Here is a 10,672-nt window from a genome sequence, read left to right on the forward strand (position 1 = left end):
CACTCTCACTTGCCTTCCTTACAAAATTATGCAAGTCACAGTACTTCACACAGCTGCTCTACTCTTCACCAGGGTTTCTTGCCTCGTCATTAATGTCACCCCTCTTAGTCTGCCACATTAATGGTGAAGGAACACCACCTAAAACCAACAAGGTGCTACTTCTTTATATCAATTTTACTGTCTACAATTTGAATATATGCAGTTCTTTGGACCAAAAGGCTGAAAACTCCCAGCTCACTTTATCACAGGGCCAAACTACAAAGCAAGCGCCTCTCAGTTCTCAACCCTGGCTGCCATTAGAATCACTTGGGTAGCTTAAAAACCTAGAGCAATGGTTCTCAAAGAGTGCTGTCTGCAGCAGCATCACTCAGAACTTGGTAGAAATGCAAACTGTGAGTTCCACCACAGACCTAAAGAAAAAAGAAACTGTGGGTGAGCCCAGTACTGGTGTTTTAAGAAGCCTTCCAGATAATTCTTATGTATGCTAAGTTCTGAGAATCACTGAACTGAACCAATCAATCCAGATCTCTTGGGGTGAGGATTGGGCAAGAGTCAGTTTTAGAAGCTTCCCAGGTGATTCTAACAGCAAATGTTAAGAGTATTGAGAGAACCGTTCTGGTGGAAGTCTTAGCAACTAAGGAGTAGTTGAGTTAAAATACACATGTAGAATCAAGGACTTCATAGGTCTCATCTTTGAGGTTTAAAATTATACAAACTAGCCTTAGCAACTTAAAAATATTTGCCTTAAAGGTGAGATAACTGTAACTGCTGTAAATCTACGTAACACTCAGGATGTGGCAGTCCAAGTTTTAATTCATTTACAAGGAATAGCAGTAACAAGGTACTGCACTTTTAGACAGCCAATTTAATTTTTAAAATTATTTATTTATTTATTTATTTTTTTCAGATGAAGTCTTGCTCCGTCACCCAGGTGGCACAATTGTGGCTCACTGTAACCTCCCTCCCTTGCTTAAGTGATTCTCCTGTCTCAGCCTCCTAAGTAGCTGGGATTATAGGACTTATTTTTGAATTTTTTTAGGAGAGACGGGGTTTCACCATGTTGGCCAGGTTGGTCTCAAACTCCTGACCTCAAGTGATCCGCCTGCCTCAGCCTTCCAAAGTGCTAGGATTATAGGCATGAGCCACGGCGCCCAGCCAATGACACACTGCCAATGATGGCCAATTTTAATGTCCTTCTACATTTAAGGCCCCAGAAGCAAATCATATATTCAACATCTTTTTGTAATGAAACATTGTTTCCTGTTTTCTGTGAATTACCCAAGTAGAATATATGGCATTTGATTTGACATAATGGCTATGATACTGAGAACATTTTCAGATATGATTTTGTAACTGCCCAAGGGGTTCACCATGCCTGTTGTCTGGACAGAGCTGATTTATCAAGACAGGGGAATTGCAATATAGAAAGAGTAATTCACACAGAGCTGGCTGTGCAGGAGACCGGAGTTTTATTACTCCTTAAATCAGTCTCCCCGAAAACTTGGAGATTTTTTTGAGATGGAGTGTCACTCTTGTTGCCCAGGGTGGAGTGCAATGGTGCGGTCTCAGCTCACTGCAACCTCCACCTCCCAGGTTCAAGCAATTCTCCTGCCTCAGCCTCCCGAGTAGTTGAGATTACAGGCATGCACCACCATGCCTATCTAATTTTATATTTTTAGTAGAGACGGGGTTTCTCCATGTTGGTCAGGCTGGTCTTGAACTCTTGACTTCAGGTGATCCACCTGCTTTGGCTTCCCAAAGTGTTGGGACTACAGGAGTGAGCCACTGCGCCTGGCTGGAGATCAGAGATTTTAAGGTTAATTTGGTGGGTAGGGGGCCAGTGAATTGGAAGTGCAGATTGGTTGGCTCCGGGATGAAATCATAGGAAGTCAAAGCTGTTCTCTTCTGCGGAGTCCGTTCCTGGGTGGAGGCCACAAGATCAGAAGAGTCAGTTAATCACTCTGGGTAGTGCCCCCTGATCCATCAACGGCAGGGTCTGCAAAATATTTCAAGCACTGATCTTCGCTTTAGGGAGGGCAGGGTCTGCAAAATATTTCAAGCACTGATCTTCGGTTTAGGGAGGGTCAGAATCTTGTAGCCTCCAGCTGCATGACTCCTAAACTATAATTTCTAATCTTGTGAATAATTTCTTAGTCCTACAATGGCAGTCTAGTCCCCAAGCAAGGAGGAGGTTTGTTTTGGGAAAGTCTGTTACCATCTTTGTTTTAAACCATAAACTAAGTTCCTCCCAAAGTTAGTTCAGTCTATGCCCAGGAATGAACAAGGACAGCTTAAAGGTTAGAAGCAAGATGGAGTCACAGTTAGTTTAGATCTCTTTCGCTGTCTCAGTCATAATTTTGCAAAGGTGGTTTCACGCCCAAGAATGAACAAGGACAGTTTAGAGGTTAGAAGCAAGATGGGATCAGTTAGGTCTGATATCTTTCACTGTCATAATTTTCTCAGTTATGATTTTTGCAAAGTTGGTTTCAATCCCTCCCTTTGGGTTTCATAGTTTTACATTATTCATTTTGTAAATTTATCCTTGCAGGCCTCCATATTTGAGTTTTCCTTCATAGCTGCTTGAACACTAAAAGTTGATTTATCATCTTTAATGCTGCCATTTTAAACTACAACTCCATGCCTTTTTTTAATACTTACATTTACTATACTTACATACACAAAAGTCAGTATACTAAATCCCCATATACCCACTACTCAGCTTCAAAATTATCAGTATATGACTATTGTACTTTATACTTTTCTACTCCCATGCTTCAGATTGTTTTAAACTCTTCAGTATGTATCTTCTCTGAGAGTTAAGGGCTTTTAAAAAAAAATCACAGTAACATTGCATCTATAATTTTAACAATAACTCTATACCATCATCTTATATAGAACATTCACATTTTTTACTTATCACATAAATGTTTTTACAGTTAATTTGTTCAAATCAAGATATAAAAAATACATGACATTTTACTTTCTTTTAAACTGTAATCGTTTTCCTTTTTTTTCTTTTTTCTGTCTATTTGTCTAAAAAACTAGGTCAGTGCCCTGTACAATGCTTCTTAAACTTTAGGTACAAGAGAATTACCTAGGAATCTTGTTAAAATGCAGATTTTGAATCAGTTAGCCGCAGACAGAATCTGAGAATTTGCATTTTTATCAAGGTCTCAGGAGACATCAACTGATTTGTAAACCATACTTTGAAAGTAGCAAAGCTATACAATTTCCCGTATTCTGGATTTGACTGATTTATACCTGAGATATGGTTTAACATATTCCTCTATTCACTGGGTGTATTTCCAATAAACAGGTAAACTAGAGGCTTAGATTAGGGTTTGATTTTCTTTTTTTTCAAGAATACTTAAAAGGATGCTCTCTCTTTCCTTCTGCATTATATCACGATGAACATAAAGTCTCCCTCTTGGTATTGATCAGGCTGGTCATGGGTTCAGGTGTTGGTCTATTTCATTAAGTATAAAGTGTCCATCAGTTTTCACCTAATGATTTTAGCAGTCACTGATGATCACCACCTACATCCATTTTTCCATTATGAATTGCAAAATGGTGGTATACAAATTTTATCATTCTTTCTGTTTTATTAATTGGAATTCCACCAGGAATCAATTTCTCTTATCTATTATTTAGTTACCTTAAAATAAAGTTCATACAGTAACTGTATTTATTTTAAGAGCCAAGCTTATTCCAGCTCTCTACATTAAAAAAGCAGGAAAATATCCAAATGGACTTGTTTCAACTGCTGAGTCACCAAGACATATGCTGAGCCTAGAGAAAGCGTTATCTCCCAAGTATCCAAACTGCTGAGCAGAAGGGGTCACACCTTTCACTCTAAGAAACAATTACAAGAGCCCACTAGCCCTACTCAAAACCACTGGGCTGCACTCCAGTCCAGGATCTGCCACTACTGAAAGATTAAAAACAATTCCAGGTAAAGTTTACCAGACTTTCCTGATCATGAGAATTAACCGGAGGATCTGCTAAACACACAGTCCTAGGCTTTCTTCAAGCCCTCAAACCTACTATACTAGAATCTTTGGAGGTGGGCCCTGGAAAAGTTTGGAAAACTCACTCTAAAAAAAGAGGATACCAGCTAGCATGGCTTCATGGAATAGCTCTTGAAAAATAACAAACTTTACTGATTCTAAATTTCCATTTTTAATCAAGCAATCTTTGGGTGTATGAATTGCTATCATTAGCGAATGTACCACCCTTGACAGAAAAGTTTCCTAGTTTGTTGACACATTTAATAATTATATGGCATTCCAGTCTACAAACCTATCTCTTTAAGTTTAGTTTTCATGAATTCATTCCCCTGTACACAGAGGAGCTGATAAATTCATTTTCTTCTCCTGCAGAGCTCAGAGAGAGTCCCTGGATCCTGGTAAATACATCATGAAAGAAACGACCTACAAGTGAGACTGTGGTTGAGTTAACTCACACTGCCTCATTCCTTTTTCAATACATCAAACTCTTGAATAAAAAAAAAAACTCTTGAGTTCTAGTGCTTTCTATATTTCCTCATGTTCCAAATCTTTCTCTACTTCATATGGCCCAATTTCACTGAGTCACTCATTCAACCAATATTGAGCATTCTAGGCACTGTGCTAGGAGCCAGAGAGCACTGATCAATGCCTTCCTTCTAAATGTCACTTTCTTTGCAATTTCTGTACCATAATCCAGCTCAGTCCTTTTTCACCTCACTTCTGATTAACTGCAAACTTTGTGGTATCCCTTGTTCTTCCTGTTTAATTTATGGATCCACATTACTCATTCTAAAGCACAGTTTTAATTCTGCTACTCTCTTCATCTTCCCTCTTCGCTAATTGAATTAAATCCAAACTCCCTATTTACTCAGAGCCCTTTTAAGATGGTTGCACCCTATTTTCCTGACTCACTAGTCTATAGTCATTTCTTGAATACCAGTCTTTCCCTCTGCCTCCCTGACTTGCTACATCCCCTTTTACCATAAAAGCCAGTTTAAGTCCCCAGCAACCACAACAGTCACTTCATCCCACATTGCTCTTGGAAAGATCCTCCTGTTAAAACACATAGATTAAAAAAAAAAAAAAAAAAAAAAAAAAAAAATCAGGTGATACATGTTACCACACTCATCAGTTTTTAAAGAAATAAAGAGAATACCACTTTTGGGAAATGGACCTTCTCCAAAGGAGAGGAGTTTCACCTACGTTTTTAGTTTGTTGTTTGTTTGTTTCCCTCCCCCCGCCCGCCCCTCGAAATGTAGTCTCTGTCGCCCAGGCTGCAGTGCATTGGCGCGATCTCGGCTCACTGCAACCTCCGCCTCCTAGGTTCAAGCAATTCTTCTGCCTCAGCCTCCAGTGTAGCTGGGATTACTGGTGCCCACCACCAAACCCGGCTAATTTTTGTATTTTTAGTAGAGATACGGTTTCACCATGTTGACAAAGCTACTCTTGAACTCCTGGCCTTAGGTGATGTGCCTTCCTCAGCCTCCCAAAGTGCTGGGATTACAGGCATAAACCACTGCACCTGGCTGTTTGTTGGTTCTGACTGTGTTAAGTAGAGATTTTATCCTCCCTACTGTCTATTAAGTGGAGATTTTATCCTCCCTACTGTCTAGCACAGTGCTTCCTATATAGCAACAGCTCCACAATTAATGTCAAGCTTACCCTATTTGTGCACTGTGATTTGAGGAGCAAATCTACCCACAGAAGTACAATTCAGTTAGCCCATTATTAAGGCTTTTTTCCCCCTTTCTTTGAGTGGGACCTACCTGGACACTGGAATCACTGGGAGGTTTTAAAGAAAAGAAAACCCAGGATTCACCCCAGAACAATAAAATCAGAAGCTCTAGAGGTACTATTTAAGCATCAGGACTTTTTAAAGCATTCCAGGAGATTACAGTGTGCAACCCAAATTAAGAACCACTGCATTTTTAGTAGAGACGGGGTTTCATCATGTTGGCCAGGATGACCTCGATCTCTTGATCTCCTGATCTGCCCGCCTCGGCCTCCCAAAATGCTGGGATTACAGGCTTAGCTGGGCATGGTAGTACACGCCTGTAGTCCCAGCTACTCAGAAGGCTGAGGCAGGAGAATCACTTGAATCCGGGAGGTGGAGATGGCAGTGAGCTGAGATTGCGCCGCTGAACTCCAGCCTGGGTGACAGAGTGAGACTCCCTCTCAAAAAAAAAATAAATAAATCCGGGCACGGTGGCTCACGCCTGTAATCCCAGCACTTTGGGAGGCCGAGGAGGGCGGATCACGAGGTCAGGAGATCAAGACCATCCTGGCTAACACGGTGAAACCCCGTCTCTACTAAAAATACAAAAAATTAGCCGGGCGTGGTGGCGGGCGGCTGTAGTCCCAGCTACTTGGGAGGCTGAGGCAGGAGAACGGCGTGAACCCGGGAGGTGGAGCTTGCAGTGAGCCCAGATCACACCACTGCACTCCAGCCTGGGCGACAGAGCAAGACTCTGTCTCAAAAAAAAAAAGAACCACTGCAGATTAAACCTCCCATTTTACAGAAAAGGAAAGTGACACCCTAAGCGGTTATTTGATTACCTAAGGATGCAAAGCTAATTCCTAACAAAAGCAGGACAGCTTTAAGGCCTCAGAAAACCTTTCCACTATTCTTTCATTTGCATTACACTTCAGGAAGCATAGTCTAGGCTGGTTAGAAGACTTTTTTAATCCCAGGGAGGTCTTTATTCAATGAAGTGAATTAATAACTGCAAAACAGACTCAATTAAAAATGTAAAATCAGTAGCATTGCCCCTTCCATTTCAGGATGTCTCCTGAAAATTCCTATTCAGAATTGTTCTGAGAGGCTTAAAAATGGGTATAGTTTAAGCATCCAAGAGATGAAATAAAAAAGTCAATTTTAATCAACTACAAAAACAACCCCTAGCAGATGCTGAGCTAATCTCTGAAATTCCTCCTAGTTCTAACATTTTATGAGTTATGATGTAACCGAAATGTCTTGTCCTCCACGTTTTACACAGTTCCTTGTATACACTGAGGCAGGAAAACAGGGTCTGGAGGCAGGGAACAAAAAGGCTGATTCACACTTCATCTATGACAGGAAATACCCTCTTCATAGGGCATATGCCAAGTAAATGACTTTGTAACTTTACTTCATCCTCTTCGTTTACATGGTGTACACCAAGTAACTAAATGGAAACCCTAGAGGGTATTTAAACCCCCACAAATTCTGTAAGGGGACCCTTGAGCCCATATGCTCCACCCACTCCTTCACTGGAGTGTACTTTCATTTTCAACAAATATCTGCTTTCGTTGCTTCATTCTTTCTTTGCTTTGTGCATTTTGTCCAATTCTTTGTTCAAGATGCCAAGAACCTGGACACCCTCCACCAGTAACAACATCAGCTCCATCAATAAATGCACAAACAGATAGAAGCAGACACAGAAGCTAGAGGAGGCAGTGAAAGTTAAGTCACAGTATTATTCCTGATGAATGACCCCTAAATTGCTACAATCAGGATAGGTATCCTGACCTGTCTACTTCCAATCCCCCATCTAAAAGTAGAGGTTTACCAGCTCTGTTCTCTCTCCCATGTTCCGTTTCTTCCACCTCTGCTTCAGTTCAGACCCTCTCATCTTTCACCTGGACCTCTAAAACAGAACAAATAAACTTCCTGTGGCCAGACTCTCCCTTTCAATCCACTCTGCAGTCTAGGGTATCTTTCTGGAATACAAATCTTGACATGTGACTCTCCTTAAAAGAGCTTTGGAGTCTTTCTGCCTCTCACTACATGCACCCCACGCTGTGGCCAAATCAACCAGTGCATGCCTGGAGTGCCCTTCCTGCCACATCCACCTAAGCCCCAGGTTCTTTTCAGATGCCATGCAAATAACACTTTCTCCATGACAATTTCTTCCACCCTACATGGAGATAGGCCTCTCCCTTCTCTGTTTCCCAAGTACTACTCTGCTTTTAAGCCCATTTACAATCATGTTGTAACTGTCAGCTCTTATCTGTCTCCCAGGGAGGCTCTTCAATCCAATCAAGTATTTATTAAGCACCCTCATCATCAGGCTGTCTTCTATGAATTGGGAATACAGTAGTGAGCAAAACAAAATCTCTCCTCTCATGAAGCTCAGAGTCTGAGGTAAGAAACTGACAAAATATATTTTATAGGAAATGTCAGGAAGTGACAAGAAGAAAAATAAAGACAGGAAACATGGATGCTATTGTGGAAAAGGTGGCTGAAGAAGTCCTCTCTTATTCAGTGATATCTGAGCATAAGCCTGACAAAAGTAAAGCAAAGAGCCATGCAGAGAATTAAAAAAGGATATCCAGTGAGATGTGGGATGCAGGCAGAGGGACCTGGAAGTGTGAAAGTCTCCTTGGAAACTTATTCTCCTTTTTATGTCCCCATTACTAACCAAAGCCCGGCAAAAGGCCAATGATTATTGTGCAAATTATTGCTGAGCTCATGGCCTGGTAGAGATATCACTCCATTTCACCACTAATGGCTCACTTCTGCCTAGAGAAAAAGTACCCAGACTACTGAGGGCCCTATATTACTCTGCTGAGAATGCCCTAAAAGTAGTCTTTTAAGGCCAGCTCAAAAGCCACTCCTCAAGAATCCCTTCCATCTGTATTCTTATTGAATCTAGTTTTTACTGTCTCTGTGGTACATACCCTGTAATGCTTTATCTTCCAAGTAATTGTGTACAGACATTATCTTCCTTCAAACTCCTGAGAATCCAGATTATGACCTTTTTACACAATTCTCTCATGAATTATCTAGCTCAGCGACTTGTGCATAAGGATAGCCCCCAACTGAGTAACCGAATAATCTCTACCAAGATTAGCAAAGTATTTAGAAAAGCTGCATGCCCACCAAAGACTTCAGGAGGGTAGCAAAAGAGCGTATACCTCTCCTTCCATGAAGGCTTATTAGTAGTTGTCACAGTAACGGTTTTCATAATTCTTTTGTAATGCTGTCTCATGAGTCTCCTTATCATTTTTCCTGGCTAAGTTGGGAGGTTAGTCAAGTTCTCAAGGGAATTTCTGAAGCCTAAATAGATGTTTCTGGCCGGGTACAGTGGCTCACGCCTGTAATCCCAGCACTTTGGGAGGCCGAGGCAGGTGGATCACTTGAGGTCAGGAGTTCAAGACCAGCCTGGTCAACATAGTGAAACCCCATTTCTACTAAAAATACAAAATTAGCCGGGTGCAGTGGCGGGCGCCTGTAATCTCAGCTCTTTGGGAGGCTGAGGCAGGAGAATCGCTTGAACCCAGGAGGCGGAGGTTGCAGTGAGACGAGATTGCGCCACTGCACTCCAGCCTGGGCAATAGAGACTCTGTCTCAAAAAAACAAAAAACAAAAAAAAAACCTAAATAGATGCTTCAATAGCTGGGAAGTGGGGAGTGGAGACAGTGACCTGATGTTAACAGAGCGGATGATTTAAGAGGCTGGCGGGGCCACACCCAGTCATTATTCACTTTTCCCGTCCTTACCAGGTGCTCCTTTTCTCTATTTGAGCCTTTCTACCAACTCGCGTTTCTCTCTTCCAAGGACAGACCAAATCAAAAAAAAAAAAAAAAAAAAAAAGAGGGTGGATACAGAATTTTATTTTTTAGAAGAAAAGACAAACCATATTAACAACTTCCTTCCCTACGATACAAAATGCCAACAGTTACGAAAACAGATACTGAACAGTCGGTCCTTAGCTGCAATCTGCGGCAATGACTAGTGCCTCAACAAATCATAAAGTCACTGGATTTGGAAAATAACCTACTATCAGTAAGAGCATAAATACCCTTCTAACTCACTGCAAACAGTCCCAGGAGTGGAGACTGGGTAAGATCTGGAAATTCGACTTAAAAAAATTCTGAAGGGAGCAGGACAAGGAGGGGAGGTACCAAGCTATCTCCAAACACCCCTCAACCCAGAGGCGCTTTAATGAATCTCTACCCCCGACTTCCCCCACAACTTCTCCACATGCCCCTTTAACTCCCCTCTACCCTCACCACCCCTCCCAAGTCTTCGATTGCTTCCTCGGTTACCTGTTCCCTAAGTCTCGAAGCTTGGGCAAAACTCTGCAGCCGAAGCGCCAGCCGGCAAGTAAGGGGTGCTAGCAGAGAACACCGGCGCTCGAGTGCCGTTCGTTCCACCTCAGGAGAAACTCGCACCGCCCTCCACGCGGCCCCAGGACCGCGGCGTGAGCCCTACCAACTAGCCCCGCCCACTCCCTAGGCAGGCCCCACCCCCTCGGCAAAGAGCTTTTTTGCCCTTGGCAGGCTCCGTAGTCTCCGTACAACCTGCTAGGCCCCACACTTTCCGCGCCAGCTAGGAGTGCGCGCCGTGGGGAGCCAGTGGGTGGGCGGTCCTAGCGCTTCCCACCCTTGCTCCGGGCCTCTGCTGTCACACGCCCGGGGTGGCGAAAGGGTCGCCACCTGAGTCTCCATTCTGCTGCAGTGGTCCCTGCGTTACAGCTCCCTCGTGGTGCGCCTGCCGAGGCTGCGGTAGCTCCTGCGCCCCCGTGCTGGTGGCGCAGTCTCTGCTTGCTGCCGACCTGGCGGGAGGGTGCGAGAGCGCACGCTACTGGCAGCGTCGGTCTGCGTCCTTCCTCCTCCTATTCTGACTCCCGCATCCCCCGCCCCCGCCTCACTCAACGCCTCCTCCCTGGCTGCAGGCAGAC

At 43.0% G+C, this 10,672-nt stretch overlaps 1 protein-coding gene across 9 annotated transcripts in view; it reads right to left on the reverse strand.

Moving 5' to 3' along the window:
- Window positions 1-10,672, reverse strand: part of POLR3G (RNA polymerase III subunit G) — a 45,581-nt gene that overhangs the window by 34,759 nt on the left and 150 nt on the right. For 5 of the 9 annotated variants that reach the window (XM_050795504.1, XM_050795498.1, XM_050795506.1 and 2 more), the window contains exon 1: window positions 10,038-10,277. The exons of 2 other annotated variants lie outside the window; for them this stretch is intronic. The gene's annotated coding sequence lies outside the window, so the exon portion shown is untranslated. Of the gene's footprint in view, window positions 1-10,037; window positions 10,278-10,427; window positions 10,548-10,672 lie in introns of those variants that run through there. 2 more of the 9 variants (XM_050795499.1, XM_050795500.1) reach the window with 2 other exon arrangements.

This window comes from Macaca thibetana, chromosome 6 (genome assembly GCF_024542745.1).
Source record: "Macaca thibetana thibetana isolate TM-01 chromosome 6, ASM2454274v1, whole genome shotgun sequence".
In the NCBI taxonomy this organism is placed as follows: Eukaryota; Metazoa; Chordata; class Mammalia; order Primates; family Cercopithecidae; genus Macaca; species Macaca thibetana.